The sequence below is a fragment of the Peromyscus californicus genome, unplaced genomic scaffold (assembly GCF_007827085.1).
Source record: "Peromyscus californicus insignis strain IS unplaced genomic scaffold, ASM782708v3 Scaffold_7__1_contigs__length_154581171, whole genome shotgun sequence".
NCBI lineage: Eukaryota > Metazoa > Chordata > Mammalia > Rodentia > Cricetidae > Peromyscus > Peromyscus californicus.
Genome location: NW_026294595.1, coordinates 73,167,165 through 73,188,394, shown reverse-complemented (window position 1 = coordinate 73,188,394; position 21,230 = coordinate 73,167,165). Strand labels below are relative to the sequence as shown.

At 36.1% G+C, this 21,230-nt stretch overlaps 1 protein-coding gene across 8 annotated transcripts in view; it reads right to left on the bottom strand.

Moving 5' to 3' along the window:
• Lrrc4c (leucine rich repeat containing 4C) overlaps positions 1-21,230 on the bottom strand; it is a 1,313,763-nt gene that overhangs the window by 28,605 nt on the left and 1,263,928 nt on the right. For 7 of the 8 annotated variants that reach the window (XM_052725801.1, XM_052725800.1, XM_052725799.1 and 4 more), the window contains one exon: positions 5,875-5,926. The exons of the other annotated variant lie outside the window; for it this stretch is intronic. The gene's annotated coding sequence lies outside the window, so the exon portion shown is untranslated. The remainder of the gene's footprint in view (positions 1-5,874; positions 5,927-21,230) is intronic. 8 annotated transcript variants of the gene reach the window in all.

Sequence of the window (21,230 nt, the reverse complement as noted above, 5' to 3'; positions counted from 1 at the left end):
GGAGCTGAGTTCCTCCTCTGCATAGCCCTGTATTTGCTCTCAAGTTACCATGGAACCTTGCAAGCTAAGGACTCAGTTCTAATATTAATGAGTTTCGGTTAATACAGTACCATGTAAAGTAAAAACACCCTGTATTTTTCTGTATTCATTGTTCCTCTAATGCACACTATGTAGTAAATACGTCATGAGAAACAATTAGATATGTGCGTGAAAAATATTCAACAACCAAGTGCCCCTTGGCCTCTGGAAGGAACAAGTAATAAGGAGGCCAGAATACGCTGTTCCTTAAATCATCAGTAGTTAACCTACTTTTCTTACTTGAGATAAAAATTCCTTCTTGGTTTCTTCTCCCACCATCTGTCTTTGTTCTCTGAAGGATTCATTTTAGAAAGAATGATTCAGTCTTAAAAAGAGCCAGAGGGTGGGAAGGATCACTATAAAACGCTGTCTCCTAGACATGACATAGCAACAGCAATTTTGGATCACAATAGCAGTGACCGTCTGTAAAGGGCTGGCAAATACACACACACACACACACACATACACACACACACACACACACACACACACACACACACACACACATCCATACACACATGCATGCACACATATACACATAAGAGGGAAAACGAGAAGGGGTTAGAAGTAGGACTGTCTGTCTGGTTGGGAAGAATAAGTGGGTCAAAAGCTGTGGGAGAGGAAATAAGATAACGGAGGAGGGGAATGTGTTCACAATACACTGCATACACATAAGCAATACAAAAAGAACAGAAATAATTTTATAAAGCACAAGGCAGTGTTGAATATAGATATTCCAGGTTTTAGGTTAAAATATAATAACTCAAACTTTCTCTACCAAAGGGTAAAAGATATATGATTTATTTCTATGCCAAGTGCAAAGTAGAAAGATAAAGCTTAATGAAAAGTAAGCAAAAATCTCCACAAAAAGGAAGTAAAGGTGGTGTGGCTATCCATCCTGAATTCCAATCCATATTCACACTTTCAAAGATGCAACTACCATGCTATCGGAGATAGAATAGACATGCAGACACATGCAAAATCCAAATGTCAGTGTTTGGAAAACAGCTGTCTATGCATACAATCTGACCCACCATTTATGATTTATATAAAGATCTCTGAAAACATTTCCACAATCATTTCTTTATTTTCCATGTGTTTCTTTCATAGTTCTTAAGTTTTTCTTATTTTTTTGAGAATTTTATACATGAATAAGTTGTATTTACATCCCTTCTAGCCCTCTGTGTCTCCCCTCCAGTTTTTCCCATTTCTTCCATCAACTCCTATGTCTTCTTCTATGATCATTATTGTCGCGTGTGCACAAACACACACACACATACATACACACACACACACACACACACACACACACACACACACACTACCCTGTGCAATTAGCATCATCTATATGCTTAAGTGTTTAGGGCTGATCACTTGACCACTTGGGACTGGATAACCTATGAGAGGGTTTGTCCTTGGAGACAGCTGTTTCTTTCTCTCCCAACAGCCATTGACTGTAGCTCTCATCTACAATGCACCTTTCTGAAGTTTACTCCAACTATGTTGGCATGTCAACTTGTGTGTTTAGAGTAAAAAAGAGCAATTTTCAGAGATGCTCACTCTTAAACAGCATAAACTATTTTCTAACAGATCAACTAGAATGAAGACAACCAAGTGGTTATAGTTAACTCCTGGATAACAAATTAGTAGTTTCTATTTTTGACTATTTTTATCTAAGAATTAAGAAAGAAGTTAAACCTCTCTCATATGACTGGCAGTGGAATCATGGGTCACATTACACATGTGAAGAATCCTGATTAAAGAGAGTTTGGTGACAGAGGGGCTACCAGGACACTATTGCTGCTTTATATGTTTGCAGTGCATTGAGTGGCAGTGCTGTCTACAAGGCTGGCTGGGTGGTTTTAGGCATTCTGGTATCTACCTTAAATAAACTGTCATCCAGAAAATGGAGAATGTGGCTTAAGACAATTCTTCCAAATATAATACAGAATGAATATCTTAATGAGGCAAGTACCGACACACAGCAGCACAAGGAGTACCAACAATCAATAAAACGATGTTTTAATGCAATGTTTGTCCTAGTTAATCTTATATATTTGTGTTTTCCTAGAGATGAATGTCTTCGGGATGGTCTACAAGCAACAGCTCTTACCAAGAGTCTTGTCTCATCAAACTTGATCCTAGCCATACTTCTCATTTTTTTCATAACAGTTCTTCTTAATTCCCTAGTTATCCAGAAACACGTCAGAATGATACTTAAATGGTTTGACTCTTTAAAAAAAAGGAAGAAGAAAAATGCATTTCCTTCTTACTCTTCTTCTTACTCTTCTTATCCAACAAGAGACACTTACACATACTGCTACAAAAAATCAACACACTGTCCATCCTGTGGCTTTGTTGGCACATTTCTTGGATCATGAAAGAGGATCTGTACTCAGGTGTGAGAGAGATGAACAGACCTGCCCTCTCCTTTCTCCTTTGCCAACTGTCCCACAAAGTGTCTTCCTTTTCCTTTACTAGAATGATGAGTTCTAAGTCATATCATGTAGAGTTAACCCTAAACACTTGGAAAAGAAGACCAAAATTAGAAATAATGAATTTGAGACTCTTACATTTGAAAAGGGTCCTGTGGAATAGGATAAAGTCAACTTTCTCACTCATGATACTAGGATCTTATTGTTATCAGCTCTGGACCTCCATTTTGTATCCTACTCAATAGTTTTTTTTTTCTTTTCTGCCATTGCCTTCATGTTAATTTAGGATAGTTTATGAACTGTGAGATTATAGATATTAACTTGAATTTGGTAATGGTTCTTTTTTCTCTTTTTACTTTAAATTCCTATTAAAAAAGAAAAGCATCAGGAAAGTGGGGAGAGTGAGAGTGACAGAATTTAAAGCCTATAGTGCACTCTGTGGTAGAAGATAAGTAGTTTATACATACAGTTGCCTATTCCTGAAAACAGTTCCAAGAAATAAGACTCATGATCCTTCCACACAGAAGAGGAATCAAATACTCCAAATCTGTCATTGATCCCCAGTGGTACAGTTAGTAAATGATTCTATACCTATCTAAATCTTTCCCTTGAACTGCAGTAATATGTATATGCTGTTTATGTATGGAGCTTACAAATTGCTACATAAACTTTGCATAAAACACCACTCCTTTTGCAAATTGTCTAGTAAGCCAAGGAGAAACAGTACTATAATTTACTGCTGCACTCATTGTTCATCATTTTTCTTTTCTTCCCCACCCCACCACTCTCAGTTGATATTAATCCAGATCCTATGGGCTACCATTTAACTAGATTACCAGTCCATTACTCCCTGTTTTTATACTTTTTGTTTTGAGACAAGGTGTCAATGAGTTTTCCAGGCTGGCCTTGAACTCACTCTATCAGATAAGCCTTGAACTTGGGACATTCTTGCCTCAGCCTCCTGAGTAGTTGGGATGACAGACCAGTATCACAAGGCATACATGCATCATTAATCTTCATAAAAATCATCGCTTAGATGTGTCTACATTCATGTTGTTATTATGAAACAAAACACCATATTTCCACATTTATCCAAGGTATTATAATCAGTCTGGGTGAGGTTGAAACTTGAGCCACCAGCTTCAATGTCCTTCAGTGAAGCTTCACATGAAACAAGTTAGACAAAAACATCCAACAAAGATGATGGTACATGATAGGGTTTTTTGTTTTGTGTTTTGTTTTTCCTTTTTTTCCCCTCCAGATCAACTATTCTATTCTCTTGTAATAATATAAACAAAATGTGGTTCTGCTCCATTCTGAATGTTGAAGGTGAGAAGAAATTTCCATCTTGCTGGAATAAATCACAAAATAGTCACAGCTGGAGAAGAAAGTGGATCTTGATCCGTGCACCACAAACTTTCAACCAGCAGTCAAAGGTTCCTTCCTGCCAGCATGTATTACATTGGTAAACTTCACTCTCAATTCTTTTTATTTTTGAAGAAAAGCATTTCCAGCTAATAACACAATTACACTTAAGTATCAGGGTCCATTTTAGTATTATTGCATTTGTTAAATCTAACCGAGTCCAAATTACTTCCTCAATGCTAATAAGAGATAGAGAAGGACAGAGAAGGAGAAAATGGCGAATGTGGGAGAGGATGGGGGTAGGGCAAGAGGAGAGGGAGGAGTAGACTTGGGGCAAATAAAGTTTTAAAAGAGTTTTATAAAACAAGGAAGAAGTGCGTAGATAATGCCAGAGAGAAAAACAGAGATATCAATGCTCCATATAGCCTCAAGCCCAATAAATGTCAGTTAAACTTGCTGCCCACAGTTTCTATGGAAACCCCTTAAGTTAGGAGTGGAGTAAAGACGTTTTTGGACTGCAATCCACAAGCTGTTTATTTAATTATAATGAAACATGAGACTGCTAAAGACAATACTATTATCATACTGATAGCATTTAGGATCCAACAAACAGGTTTTGCAAAATAAAATGCCGACTTAGAAAAAGTTGTTAACTTCATGTTAATGCTATGTGAATAAAAGGCACCTCGTATTTACAGGACTTCACACATTATTTCCCTCAGGCGAACCCCAAATTAACCAAATGACATTCATTGAAAAGAGAATTCTTCAGAGTCTTCATGCCAATTATACCCCCTACGCCCAGTGAACAAAACCAAGGTCACAGCATATTTTCAATTAAACCCAAGATAGTACCAAAGTGCAGCACAGCTGGAAAAGCCAGCACATTATTACCCCATAGATCATTTGTGAGCAATGAATAGGTCTCTGGTGCTTTTCTGTTTTATAGGCATTTGAATATAAAAATAAAGAGAATAGCTTCAGATCAGCTTTTGCCTTCCAAAATAAACAAACATTTTTAGGGCATTAAGCCTGGTGGCCTGAGGTAAAAAAAAAAATGATTGGAAGTCATCAGGATCTCTCTGTCTGCTCTTTAATTTGGCCACAGAGAACCATCTGATTGATGGATTTATTCATTTCTTCCTTCTTTCACTAAGCAAACATGTCATTTTTTACCTACACTGTATCAGTCCCTGTGCTAAGGGACAGGGAAGACAGGAATATTGTTTGTTATCCCCTTCTTTAATTATGTGTCTTTCCCAGAGTAAGGCACTAATTGGTCACCATACGGTTATAGAGGACTAACATGATGCATAGGCAGTGGGTTACGTGTCCACCTTCAAGGAGATTACAATTTAGTGAGACAAAAGGATTCATAAATGTACCGAAAGAGGCAGTGCCCTGCCTGCTGCCTCTCAGTCTTATGCCTATGTAAGTAGGATTATCATCTGTGGGTGCTGTGCTGAGGCAGAAAATAAAGGGGTTTGTGTGTGTGTGTGTGTGTGTGTGTGTGTGTGTGTGTGTGTGTGTGTGTGTGTGATGGCTGCTCAGAGGAGGGGGTAAGATAGGGGCTTCAGGGCTGCACTAGGAGAGGACTCACATAAGCAATTGTGGATGTGAACCTAAGACCTATGCAAATTATTCTGTACAATGTACTGAAGGAAGAGGACTTCACAGGAGAACTGAATGTCAAGGCCAGTTATCTCTGGAGCTGAATCAGGGAGCATGAAGCCAGGTTCAAACTGGCAAAGGGGAACCTACACAGAATCAGCAAATAAGAATCACTGAACAGGTCTTTTCTGTTATATTGTGGCTTTTTTTTTTTTTTAATTCAGTTCTCTTTTGTAGTGGCTGGACTTCCTACAAATTGCTCTAGCGAGGAATGTCTGTCACTGCTGTTATCGGATTTGACAGCATATAATGAGCCACTTCATGTTAGCTGTCGTTGTATTGTTCAGCATATTGTGGGAACCATTTAGCATGAATCATCACCCACCTTGTTCTCCATTGGGGTCTCTGTGAAGTAAATAGGCAACGTGTTTGCCAACCTAAAAAACAAAAACAAAAACAAAACATATCCATTAGACCAATTCAGAAAATTTCCTGATCTGCCATGACCAACAACAAAGATACTAATGGTGACAACATTTATTGAGTCACCACTGTATTTTAACACAGCTCTGGGCAGAAAGCCAAGGCAGCTATTTTAACCACTGGCCATTTGGAATAATGCACTTTTTAATGACAATAAAAACATGCGTTTGGAATCAGATCTGCAATCCACACTTGGTTTCCTCTTATTAGATTTGTGAACTTAGGCAAGTCACATTTTCCTTCTGATCCAGTGTCTTAATCATAACCACCACACAGATCAAAAGAGGCAATGCCTAAAAACAGATGGGAAGTTAACAGTTAAACAGTATTCAATTATTAATGCCAAATGACATGTTAATAGTTTGACATAAGCATGTGCTACAGATTTCATTTGGGTACATTTTTTTCTCCTATACCCAAAACAAAGGGAAAAAATACATGGATTTTTCTTTAAAGGACTCTTATACATATGGAATGGAAATTAGAATCTAAGATTGAGGGCCACACAGTATGTGGAATGAGACACTACATGACAGAATTTGTGTTTCTTGAGTGTCATTGAAATAAAATAAATATTCTCTATTCCTAACAATTACAGTAATCTATCTCAAGTTTGGAAATTTATTTGGAACAGACAAACTGTACTGAGATGAAACACAGGCAACTGTAGACAGGGAAATAACACAATTTGAAATCAAGATCACATATTGGAATTGATATTGACATCATGAAGAATTTTATTGATAATAGGATAGGAGAGAATACTAGAGTGGGGGGCTGGTATTTAAATCTTCAAGCAATGAGGAGAAAATGAAGAAGAGTACTTTGGCTAACTCAGAAAAGGAGGTGTTAACAGGTAAAATAACCTGATAGCTGGTGGAGTAAATTTCAAAGCTCAGCATTTTATTGTGTATGATAACTTCATTTGGAACAGATGATAAAAACTAAACACCTTTTACAAAGTAATATACTACTACTGATCAACATTATCACTAAGCAAATCAAATTGAGTTTAAGTGGAAGACATCTTAGTGTTAGGATGGGAATTTTGTGTTATTAATTTTAAAAACATGTAAACTCAACTTGATAAAAATTGCTAGCAAATCTCAATTTTGTATGAAATACTGGCTATCCTTCCATAGGACATATGAAGCATTAGCTACTAGTTGATGATCATGGTACTAAAAATACCTCAAAAAAAGCACAGAAAAGAGCAAGAATGCTGTGAAGGGAATATAAAATTATAAAAGAAGAGAGACTGCATTTATTGGTGAAACAAGTAATGAATTCTCAATTTTCATTTTCCTTGAAATTCAGTAGCATTTGACATAGTAACTAGCACTCAGTACTTTTTGGAAAACACCACACACTTGACTCCTAGAAAACCATTCTTTTCATTTTCCTTCTCCCACAGTGGTCACTCTGCTCTGTGCCTCCTACAAATGTCTTCCCTCCTAGACTACTGATCCCTGGAGTGTCTCAGTGCTAGACAACTGGACTCATTCTTGGTCTATATTCACAAACTAAGCAACCCTGCAATAGCTTTAGATCCCATCTACAACTACTTGAAAATCTAAATTATTTTTAAATTTTAACATTTTTTATTTATTTAGTTTCTTTTTCTTTCTTTTTTTATTTTTTTACACAAAATGAAATTTTATTCATCCAAAGAGGAAAATGAAATTGTTAAAGTTTGAGGGAAATTAACAGACTAGATATTATTATATTACTGAAGTTTCTCTGACTCAGTAAGACAAACATTGAATTTTCTAAGGAATTTTTTTATTCAATTTACATATCAACCACAGATCCCCCTCTCATTCCTCCTACCACTCCCCCCCAGCCTTCCCTTCCCAATGTACCCATGCTCAATTTTTAACTAGCTTTCAGATCATCATATATATCCTCTTTTGTAGGTCCATCACTTGAAAGTATCACAATTAATGTTTTCACTGTAAAACTGTGGATTCTTACATGATTTTCTCCTTAAAAATATTTAATAGTTGTAATGCAACCTATTTATTTATATAATGTATTATGTACAAAGCACTAAGTTGGGACCATTTATTTTCTTAGTAACTTAGGCCATCATCGCACTTATTACTTTAATTCTGGGTGTCATACTTCTTACCTTTAGTCTTTGTCACTTTTATATTTAATCTGCTTTGTGTCTAAAATCTATTAGATGTTAATATAATACATAGCTACACAACTAACTGCAGATCCCTTTCTTTTTCCTTTGGGTATTTGGGCTACTCTATAGCCTGGTCTAATATCTGTACTCCTTGTTCCTGTCTTCACCTCTCTTCAGTCTTTTCTCCAAACAGAGACAAAATCCTATCAAAATTAACATTCCATTATATTTTCCTCTGTTCAATGTTCAAAATAAAATCAATGATATTCTAGCTGTCCAGAAGTCTACATGTATTCTGTATTACCTCTACATCTCTGATCCCAACGTCCTACCTCAACTGTTCTTACTTTACATGTCTTCTTGCATGCCCTTCAACATGCCAAGCATACTCTCTCTACCTAAATTTCCTTCACATGACTGTGTGATCATGCAAGAACTCCATGGCACTGGTGCCACCACTCGAGCTCACTTTTTGTTTAAATTTGAGAATCTGCTAATTTTCACATATTTAGAGTACTCTTCCATGCCCATGCTAACGTACATCTAGCCATTAGTGTGTCCATGTATTCTCTGCCCCTTATTCAGCCTTATAAGACATTTCAACCTGAACTGTTATAAAGAGTAAAGGAGGCATTGTTGCCATGATTCATTCCAATTTTCTGTGAGGTTTATGAACATATACTTTTGTGTTTCTCTGAAACAAAGCACTATTGTCTCCAGTTTAGAATAAAAAATAAAAATTACATTTACAGAGCCACTGTCCATCTACTCCTGAATCTCTCTTCCTCATTCAGCTACATACCCAGTCCTGACAGGAAATGCATTTCATCCCATGAGCTGCACAAACCACTCACTTCCAGGTAAGTATGTGTTCAATAAATGTTGCTGAAGCAGAGAATGAATAAAATCAATTATTTAATAATAAAAAAATAATATGCAAGGAAAAAACAATAGCTGAAAATGCATCCAGATTTTGAAAAATTAGTTACAACAGATTTATGACAGAGTACTTTAAAAACTTGCACATTTACAGGTCAAATACTTTTATTATTATTTTTGAAGAATACAATATAATTACATCCTTGATTCCTTTCTCTTTCTTGCTTGCAAACCTTCCCATGTACTACCTCCTTACTTTTTTTCAAATTTATGGCCTTATTTTTTAATTAATAGCTATTCAACTTTAAATTCCAATGATAAACCATCATATTAGCAATATTTAGTTCAAATTTATGAAAAACCTTTTCATATTTTTGCTACTTCTTGGGTGAAGCAACCAAGGTAATAAAGAGGCAATATGTTGACGAGTGTGGAAAAATCTTCTATTTTCTAGAATCAATCAATTCAGCAATTTAATGATAAAGGAGTCATATTGTTTAGTTGCCTTGTAGTTTGGTCCTCAAGTGTGAAGCTGAGAAAGAACCCATTTGCCTCACAGTAGCATTACAACCCACTGGTGACACACCTCTTTGTTTCATAAAGCCAAGGCATCCATATTGTTTCTCAAATATCACATCTCAAATGTAATGTCTCACTTTTATTTTGACTTCATCCTTTCACATGTGACTTGTTCAGACAAAGACTTTTTTAATTTTGCCCCTGATCACTTTTCTAAGCAAGACTATCTCCCATTAATAAGTCCATTCATTGATACTTCATAGCTCTGTGCTTTGCATTTACTTAGAAAATAGAAATTAAGAGATATGTACAGACAGGCCAATGAACAGATACTACTCACTCATTGCTATAGCAGATAATGCTGAGCCAGACCAAGGACTATGAGCACAGGAGATGGTACACACAGAGTGTTCTTGATTTTTAAATAATAGCATCAGGCCAACCTCTGTGCTAACTAATCTTAATCTTTACTCTGAAAGGACACATGGTAGCTGTGGCATTTATCTTCATGAGTGTAGTGATGAAGGATGGATGGGGACTAGCAGAGTCATGAGTGACTTATCTGACTCCTCACACAAGTGAAGATAAATGACACAAAGTATGCCACTGTGAATTATAAACAGTAATTTCACATTTATATCCACTGGCACAAACACTCTGTGGGCCCTTTTCCTGACCCTACAGTGCTTCCTTTTCAAAACACTGAACAATAACAACAGAGAACCTAGGGGAAAGTAAAAAGTCAGAGGGGACGAAAAATGCTAAAACCTCTTCTATGACACAGGTTACCCTGTGAGAGAAGGCTCAGGGAACTCTGAACTGGTTGGGAGCCTCAGATCAGATTTCCATGTGTCTCTGGCTGATACCATTAAGCTAATGTCATAAAAGAGTCACAAAGAGTTCCCAAGGGTGTTTCATTGGAATCCTCTCTAACCTGTGAAAAATTCAAGAGATTTTCAGTTCTAACAAATTCAGAAGGCTTCTAGTTTTTCACCCAGAGTCCTCCTAATTAATGTTATTCTGTGATGATACTTATTCACCTCAGATGATACATAATCCTTAATTTCTGAGTCAAACTAGAACAATATCATAATGTTTCTTAAGCTTCTGATAAGATGAATAGAATACAGGAAGTTGCATCATGAGGGAAGGTAAGCTGTATATCTTTTATAGCTATATGAGGTAGTTGTCCCATGCCAGGATAGAACTACATAGAGACAATGTTACTGAGAACACAAAGGACTGAATGAAATGACTACATTCAAACTTAAACTTACTCCAATTTGACCCTGTTAGAAATGATTAAGTCCTCTTGATGAAATAGACTAGAATGCTGTGGGATGGTCTGTATGTCAAGTGTGTTGCTGATTGGTCAATAAATAAATCACTGATTGGCCAGTGGCCAGGCAGGAAGTATAGGCGGGACAAGGAAGAGAATAAAGCTGGGAAGTGGAAGGCTGAGTCATAGAGACACTGCCAGCCGCCATGATGAGAAACAGCATGTGAAGATGCCGGTAAGCCACGAGCCACGTGGCAAGGTATAGATTTATAGAAATGGATTAATTTAAGCTGTAAGAACAGTTAGCAAAAAGCCTGCCACGGCCATACAGTTTATAAGTAATATAAGTCTCTGTGTTTACTTGGTTGGGTCTGAGCAGCCGTGGGACTGGCAGGTGAGAGAGATTTGTCCTGACTGTGTGTGGGCCAGGCAGGAAAACTCTATCTACACTAGAATATGGCTATGTCTACATTATCAGAAAGCCAAGTATTCTCTTTGCCAAATCAAGTGAGAGCTGCAGTTTTTGCATACACTCAGATTTTCCTCAATGTCATTAGTTCTTCTTCCTGTATACTGGTAGACTCTGAATGCCAACTCCTTAGTCAATACAAATACTGACTCTTTGGTCCAAACTCACTCTCGTACTCAGTCCCATGTCATCATTGCTTCAGATTCAATTCCAATCTTTTCTTCTGAAAGTTTATAGTCTCTATACCAAGCTACTTTGTTAAAAGTGTCCACTCTAACTTCAAGACAACATCTCCATAAGTATGTCAAATATGTTGAAGAATTTTTGTTCCTTCTCCACCAGTCTAGTTGTTCTATATAATTATCATTATTGTTGTTAAACTTACTGTTCTGAACATTAAGTAGCTGAGTACCTGACCTGCTTCTTAAATTTCTAGTTCTTGAACATTACTACACTAATGTCAAGTATTGATTACTTTCCTAATTTGCATGTTCAACGTAAGTGAGTGGTTGTTAAGCACCAGAGATCACTTGAGACACTGGGAATTTTACAGGGAGTTTGATAGATGTGCCATCTCACATCACATGAAACTTAATTTTTAAGGAGGTTAGATAGATAATAAACAAAAGTATTCAATAATCTATCACTCAGAAACAAGTACTGAGATGGAAACAAAAGTTTGATGAAAGAGTTAATAACGAAAAGGAAAATTTAGTTTGATTTATTTGGAAAGATCCTTCAGAAAAGGGGTCATACAACTGCAAGAATCACAAGAAGAAATTCAGGCATCAAATCATCTGGGAGAAAAATATTCCAAGATGATAGAATAGTTAACTTACAGGCTCAAATTTTCTAGAACCATGTTGTCCTTAAATGTCATACTTATACTGTGTGTGTGTGTGTGTGTGTGTGTGTGTGTGTGTGTGTGTGTGTGTCTGTATGTATATATGTAAAGAGACAGAGATAAAGTGTTGTAGATATTATTTTAAGATGTGTTATACCAGGCTGAGCTGAATCCCCAGGGGAGTCCTTGCCCTGGAGGAGATGGGAATGGGGGGTGGGCTGGGTGGAGGGCAGGGGGGGCTGGAGGAGGGAGGAAAGGGGAATCCGTGGCTGATATGTAAAATTAAATTAAATTATAAAATAAAAAAATGTGTTATACTTGCTTGTGTTCTGAAACATTTGTTTAATTATACAAAATGTGTTGCATTCTTTTTTGTTGCATTTGTTAAACTCTGTGAAGCTGTGCTACCTTTCCTGTCTAAAACACCTGATTGATGTAATAAAGAGATGAACAGCCAACAGCAGAAAAGGAGAAAGAATAGACTGGACTATCAGGCAGAGAAAGCAAATAGGAGGAGAAATCTAGGAAGAGGAGATGAAGGAGCAAGAAAAAGAGGAGAGGTGATGTCAAGAATCAGCCACCTAGCTACACAATCAGCAATGGAGGAAGAAAGAAAGAAAAGATATACAGAAATAGGAAAAGGTAAAAGCCCAGAGCCAAAACATAGATGGATAATTTAAGTTAAGAAAAGCTGGATAGAAATAAGCCAAGCAAAGGCTGGGCTTTCATATGTAAAAATGTCTCCCTGCATATGATTTAATTTGGGAGCTGTGTGGTGGTGGCAGGACCCTAAAAGAGCCAAGAACAAAGAGAAAGAAAACAACAATAGAGATAGTTAGAAAGATAGATACATAGATAGATAGATAGATAGATAGATAGATAGATAGATAGATAGATAGATGTTAAATTATATAAATTTAGCATATATGATAGATATTAAGCAAATATATAAACCTTGGTGCTTCCACTGTTCTTCAGCTTATAAACACTAGGCTACAAGATGTCCATCCACCTTTAGATGGTCTTCTTCTCTTCCACTGTATCTCATAGCACCATTTGTCATTTTATTGGAGAACTACCTGAAGCATCCCAAAAGACCTTATATCCACGGTTGAGTTATGTGAAAAAACAGATTTTTTTTTTTCAAACAAGATTAAAACTACAAGGTCCACATTTCAGCCATGGATATTCATGAGGTTAGTATTTGACACACGCCAGACAACTAGGTGTTGTAAGCTACAGAAGAAAATTCCTTTGCATTTTGCATGCAATGGAAAGCCTTTAGAGCACTTTACAATAGAAAGTGATAGTCTTTGGTTCAGACATTTGACCGCTAATCAGTAACAACTAATTAAAGGACCAATCACCCATGTGAAAAACAGTATGATCTGTGGTGGCAACGATAAGACTAGAAAGAGGGAGAAACTTGGGACTTTCTTTAGGCAGTAGAGTTGAGAAAATTTGCTTAGGGATCATATTTGGGGGTTGTGATGAGAGAAACCAAATAATTGTCATCTGCCACCTACTAGTGCAGCTGTTTAAATATCATCTGCTCCCCTACCACCACTGTCTTGTCCCATATGCCTGCCAGAGTACTTGTACCAAGGGATCACCTCTACCTCCCTAGCCATTATTAGACATTTGAAAATATCCTCTGTTTTGGCTTGGCTCCCTTCCTAATCCCTATAGTGATTTATGCCATCTCTAACTTTTCTCCAAAAGTTTGTCTTACCCAATGACAAGTATATATTGTTCGATTTTTACCCATTCCATTGAAGGTCTCAGGGGCATCGCAGTCTTAGCCCAAGTGAAGACTTCTGAAATGTCAGGGATTTCTATATTTCTTCCTGCTAAAAACGCAACTGAAATCTCTCTGGGAAAAGAGCTAACCAAGTTTAAGAGCCTAATTTTTCAACTATTAGTGTCCCAGAGGCATGTGCACACCCCATGATAAACCACTGAAGAACTATCTTCTAGACTGTTTTTACTTTAAGGATCTCTTCTGGATAAGTAAAGAGATTTACCTAATCAAAATAACACCATTTCTCATAGCTATATCTTTGAAAAAAATGATTTCAAGTCAAGTATAATCTTCCCCCATGGTTAGTTTTAAAATATGATAGAAAAATGAGTCTTGAAATGTTCTTAAGTAGCTCACTGAAAGTAAAGATACGTTGTGACAATGTGGGATGGTTCACGTAGTGAAGTCCTCTTGAAGGAAGCCACATTTTCATGTTGAGTCAGCTATTATAACCAATTGCAACTGGAAGCTTATGGTATTTCCTTGGATTCTGGGGGAGAAAAAAGGCAACCAGACATGGCTGCCATGATTTTCTGAAGTCAAATACTTCTCCTGTGCATTGTACCCACAGATACACCAGATAATCTGCAAAGTTGCTGCTAAAGGTGTATCAAACTCATCTCAGATAAGATCAGTATTTCAGAATAATGTCAACCTCATAAATTATATTTACCAAAAACTATGTGTTCAACTTGTCAATTGTTCAGCCATATGTTCTTTTGTCACATAAGAAGCAAATAAATTTTAATATACCAATAAAATATGATGAGAAATTTGACAAGGGGAAGAAAAGGGCTGTGCTTTCTGCCTCAGGATTACAGTTCTTCTGAATCAGGTGATTTTTAGTTCAATTTGTCACACAGTGACTGTTTATAAATACATATAATAAACCTAATATCCATGAGTAAGTCAAAATGATTTGTAATGCTTTCAATATGTGTCTGTGCTCATGCACACACATAGTTTCTGCACATATGTGCACATGTGTGAGATCAGCACATAGAGTTGGACTAGTTGGCTTGTTTGTGTACTTTTGGAGGCCAGAGGTTGACTGCCAGTATTTTTCTGTACTGTTCTCCAGGGAGGTGTGTTTGTGTGTGTGTGTGTGTGTGTGTGTGTGTGTGTGTGTGTGTGTGTGTGTTTTATGTGTTGTTATTGTTTCATTTTTGCTTTGTAGTTTTGTTTTATATTTTGGAGATGCAATCTTTCAATGAACCCTGACATTTCCATTTTGGCTAGAATCAATGGCAAGCCAGAGTAGAGGGTCTCCCTGTCTCACTTTTCATCGACCCCTTAACACAGCACTTACAGGTGTGAAATTCCATGACCGAGTTTTACATGGGTGTTCTAGTCAGAAATCTATTGGTAATGCTGTCTACCAAGGACTTCATCACAACCCTGTTTTATGAGTTTTAAACTGGCATTTAGTTCTAACTTTACATTTGTTTAAAGGAGAGTTTTTATAATCATGATGAGACCAACACTGAGTCAGTTTTGAGTAAAAGTAGGAGAAGATCATTTTTAAAAGTCTCCAGAGAAGAACATTAATCCCTTAATTTACTCACTGACTATTTTATTCATTGCTGTGTTACTTACATCTTTTCGAACACACAATGATTTGATGATACAAAGGAAATAAGCAGACAGTAGGCTTTAATGATTCTTTGATGTGCTACACTGTAAATAGCAAAGTCTGTTTCTTCACAAAGGGGAAAAAAATCCCTGTGCTGACAGAAATTTGGTTCCTGATAATTTTTTACACCAGAAAGAATCTAACATTCTCTGTCATTAATGCTCAGATAATACTGGTCAGGACAATAGTATCAGATGTTGAGGGAATTTTCAGATTGGAGTTAGAGAAGCCATTCCCAGGTTAATGAGCACAAAATCGCAGGCATTTTGAAGAGTTTATTTGGAGAAAGGAAACGTCTGCAGAAATCAAGTGATTAAGATGTGATACTCAAAGCGAACTCTGAGTGATCTCATTAGCAGAAACTAAGAATAGTCTACAAATGCAATAAGAACACTGATGCAAGGTCACAAACAGCCTGGTGTGGACTAGCTTTGTGAGACCCAATGAAAATGAAACCTCCCTGGAAGAGAACAGGAACCCTTCCCCAGAAGAAGTGGTAGTTCCTTCCTGACTCCCAAGGGAGGATGACTCAAATATAGAAATATACAAACTTTCATTACAGAATTTGATAGTTCTCCAGATGTGTTTATCTAGAGTAAAATATGTGTATGTATGTGTGTGAATCTAATTCAATATTGTATATTCAATCATTTTTTATTTTGAACTGCTTCCATACAAATGCCTACTTCTCACAGAGCCTCACAAATTTTCCTATCATTCTCCCACAATTACTTGTATACTTTTACATTTTTTCTCTGAAATAACATTGCTTATCTTTGTCATCTTTTGAATACTCTACCTTTCCTTTCAGAGAAGGTAAGCTTTGTACATAGAGGCTCATTGTATAACTTCTTTACTGTCTTCTTTCCTGAACTAAGAAAAATGGTTAACATCTGTTAGTCAAACATTTCCTCAATGCAATGATGAAAAATAAATATTTTTATATGTTTAAAAATTTACTACCCAAACTATACACCTGTCATTTATTTATATCAGAATGTTAAAAAAAGTTTCATCCAAGGAAATAAAATCTAGTAAATGATACTTTTCAGTGGGCTTATACATTTATAATGCAGAGAGTTAAAAGTGGTTACTCAAAATATTTTACATGCAACAGAGGCACAGGTATGCCAAGAAGGTATTAATAGGATTGTGGACAGTTATATTAGGAGTTCACCCACAAATGCAGGTGATGGTACATGTATACTCCCTGTATATTAGAAACGAACTGTCACATTACTTAATTACAGATTCTTGTGTGAGTTATGACTTACTGTACCCAACTCTACTGTAAAGAAAATAGTGTCTTTCCTCTCAAGACTAAAAACAAGGTTTAAATGGTAGAGATGAGATAGGAAAGTATTGTTCAATTCTCTGCTGACAGAGTTCAAGAACAGATATCAAATGAGTATCACACATAGCAGAAAGCCAAGCAAACTTGGAAGATGTTTGGATCCCGTACAGAAAACCTGATGGTAGGAGGAAACAGCACACCAGAAGGAGTCAGAAAATGATTTTGGATTTTTGCAAGCTGAGGAAGAGATATATAATATGATGATGAGGAGACCATTACTATCATTTTGGGATAATGTGGGAGTCAACAGTCAAGGGTAGGTCATCAATGAATACATAAAAATCACCATAATACTTTCAAGTCACCAAGATCATGACAATGGTCTCAACTCTAGACAGAGATAGGGAAAAACTATTCTTCTCAGTTCTCACTTATCTCCTTGCAGCATGAGCCATCAAAGGAGATTCATAACTAGGAGTGGGCAGTGAGAGGAATAGAATAGAAGTGTCTAGACAAACAAAATCCAGCCACATCCATGGTTGGAAGGTTTCCCATCAGCATCTAGGTCTTTACTAGGGAAGACATTTATTTTAATATTAAGTGAGTTAAAAGTTTTCGATTGCATCTAATCTGAATATTTGAATCACTATATAGCTTCTTATTAGATATTTACAGAAAATTTTCATATAAGGACAGAAGTAAAATTCAGCCTAAGAAATAATTTTTGAAGTAGGACACAAAAGTACAATTTCCTTATAATAATGACATTAGCAGATTGTATTACTTCAATACCATAATTAAAATATAGACAAGAATCCCCTTTTAAATAATTTTATTTTTCTCTCACTATATTCTACATTTCATTAATGATGGCTGATGGGAGCAATGGCAGTTAATTAATGCATCAACTTGAGAACCGAGCTTTCGAAATGAGGCATATAAGAAATTTTTATAATCAGCAACAAATAATTCCCCAATTTAAAATATTTTTAAAGTATCCTGTTTTGTTTTTCCTCAAAGAACTCATGGTCATGAAAGAGGAAAACATTGGGGAGTTATTTGAAAATTAGAGAAAATAAACCCTGTGATAAATTTTGGGAAAGTATATAATTCTGTGCTGAACAATTTGAAGAATCTAGGACAATAAGATAAAACTGTTATGTATGTGTGGGTGTGGAGTTGAGAGGAGGTAGCGACTTAGTCACTTTGTTCTGCTCTAAAAAAAATTCCTGAGACTGGGTAATTTAGAAATCCTTGGCATTTGTTTCCCATGGCTCTGGAAGCTGGGAAGTCCAAGTTCAAGGCAATATATCCAGTCTGGTTAGGGTCTGTTTTTTGTTACAAAGACAGCACCCTGTTCTATATCAGCACTGGGCAAAAATGAAATGGCAAAACATGCCCTAGTCAGCTTCTTCCAGATATTAAATGTGCTAATCCTATTCATAGGGCCTCTGTCATTGTGTCTCAATTACATAATATTATCAGGTCTTGGTTTCCAATCTCTGAATTGGTGGCACTCTTATGAATAAAAATGATAACAGATATAATACATGAAAAGTGAGAGACACAATAGAGAATATTCATCTTATTGGTGGAAAACGAGGCATCTAAAGTGTTTTTCTCATTTTAACTCTTTACTACCATTCAGCAAAGTTTTCATAAAAGTAGTAAGGCACAAAGGATTGTGGTATGGTTTTACAACATAGAGTGACCATGTAATGTTGTATTTCCTCTGTGCTCCGTGTTTTTTCTTTCTTCACTGTTTTTATAGTAGTATTTTCAACTGAAATTTCCTTTCTGTATAATAAATCATGGTCAGTTGATCTGACTGGTTAAAAAGCAGCAAAGCAGCCAGTTTATCTGTTTATCCCAACCTAATGTTTTTAACGAAGGCTGTAAGTGACCTGAGAAAACTGGGAGTCTAAGAAAAAACAAGTTAGAACCATTGACAATAAAAAATACAATTAATAATTCTTCAAGTTATACAAAAAATCTGAACCTAATAACAGTTTTCTGTTCTAACTTCTATATTCCCAACGAAATTGATTAAAAATGATGCTTTACATTTTAAATCTACATTCTGTCCAGAGTTACAGAAGAAGACAGAGAGATTAAGATACAGTGGGGTTTTCTCCTTTCTTTGTCATGGATTCTTAATCCTAAAAACATAAAAAAAATACAGAAGTAGACAATATGAGATCTATTTTTTCTCTTACAATGTTGTCCTTTGAGTCCAAGAATACTCCAGTTTGACCAAGAGCTCAGTACATTAAGTATTCATGAATGAGTGCAAGACAGACAATGAATAGTACTTACCTTCTTGATGAGTTAACTTCCTCCTTGTTATGATTATCTTTTCATTGTCTGGAAAACTGATACCAGGAAAAATGCTGAGGACTGACCATTACAATAATGTCAGACATAATTTCCTGTCCCAGTTTTATTATCTCCTCTCCAGGGACTAGGTCAGCTTGACCTTCATTAGCTTGCGAGCATCACAATTGTAAACTTGTCACCTTTGCTTTGCTTTTGACATTACTTCCCTTCGGTAGAAAGCTTTTAGGCAAAATGTATTCTAATGTTTTTGATGCAGAATTACAGCAAGAAACACAGATTGAGTAGATAAAGAAATGTCTTTCTCTAGACCATGATGAGTAAGGGAGAGAGCAAGCAAGCATCTATTTGTTATCTCTGACCTCCCCTGAAGTCTGAGTGTTCTTGCAATGGTCCTAGAATTTAGCAGACTGTTCTGTTGTTTATGTAGCATTTCACTTGCCCCATTAGGGCAAGAGGAAGCCTGCAAAGAGCTAGTCACATATCTTTTCTTCTAATGGTTTAATATGTAAAAACGCTAAGGTTTGTCTACTTTTTATTTTTTTTTATTTTAATAGGGACAATTACTAAAACAAACTCTTTATCTAAGTATGCTGTGTATATCCACTTCAGTGCAAAGGAAATGTTGACTTAACAAGGTTAAGGGACTCCATCAAAGCCAGCATGCTTATTACATACCAAAGCAAGTTTTCTTGTTCAAGAAATCCATATTCAAAAATGAGATAATTTATCTTGTGCTTCTAAATAGTAATTTCAGGGAGAAAGGCTTGAGAAGCATTTTCACTATGGTCATTTTCATGGCATGGTATTGACTCTCAAGTTCCTCTTAGCCTTTCTAGATGAAGTGTTCTAATTTGCAATCCCCCCTCATTTATAAACTTCATTATCCCTCCAATCACATCCACTACCTCTCCCTTTTGTATTTTGTCTTTTATCATAGTTTTGTTAAAGGGCAGTGACCACATTGTACCTCACCTTGATTAGGCAGGAGTATCATTCACCAAGCAGCCAAAAGAATAACAAGTAAATAAATAAAAGAAAGAAAAGAAAAGAAGGCAAGGAAGGCAAGTCCTCATAGTGGACCCCTTAAGTTACTGCCTGCCCCAGAAAGCAGTGTATCCTCTTCTTCCTCTACCCATCACACCATGTCTAAAAACACCTATGCCCATTAAAATTTCAAGTGGGCTTCCAACCAAATACTATAGTAAAGTCCAGAGAAAATGATCACTTCACAATGTCTTGAGGCTTTGAACTTAGTAGGGACTGACTGTCATTCAGACAGCTTAGAACAAAGTACACTTCATTTAAAAAGAAGTGACCATAACCTTTAACCTTTTGAATCTCTTCTCACTCATGTGGGAGGTAAGAATATGGTAATAGAGTCTCTATCTTAAGGAATCTCTAGGTGATAAAATATCTACATTGGAAAGATATGTTACAGTGACAATGTATCCACTTCATAGACTGTAAAACAGTTAACCACAGTTCTGTGGTAAGATATGAAATTAAAAATAATGTGCTTATGTCTGAGTACGTATATATTTTGAAGCAATTTGACATATGTTAAGGCTATAAGCTTTTCTTTCATCAATCTATTCTGTAAGCAGAAATTGAACATAATATTTTTCAAGAATTATACTTCTTAGAAGTACCACATAAAAAGAATTACAAGAAAAATATGGTCAAAGAGATGCTAAGTTGACCCAAGTCATACGCTAGTATATTTCCTTCATGCTCTGAATATGAATAGAATTTAGGAATTGCTCTTAACCCATGACAAGTGTGTAAATTTTTCACTACTTTGACTGGGCTACATCGTATAACAAAAATGATGGGTGGTTACTCCTGCAATTGCATGACTTTGTTGATTGTGTTTAATTACAAACATTTTTTTTGTTGATTCTAGTTTAATTACAGTTTAATATTTGAGATTGTAACTTTATTATAGTTTCTCCCTTCCATTTTTCCCTCCACACCTTCTGACATTACTTCCCACTTATCTTCAAATTCATGGACTTTTTTTTCTCATTGTTATTGCATGAAAATATCTATTTATATAAACATACATATTC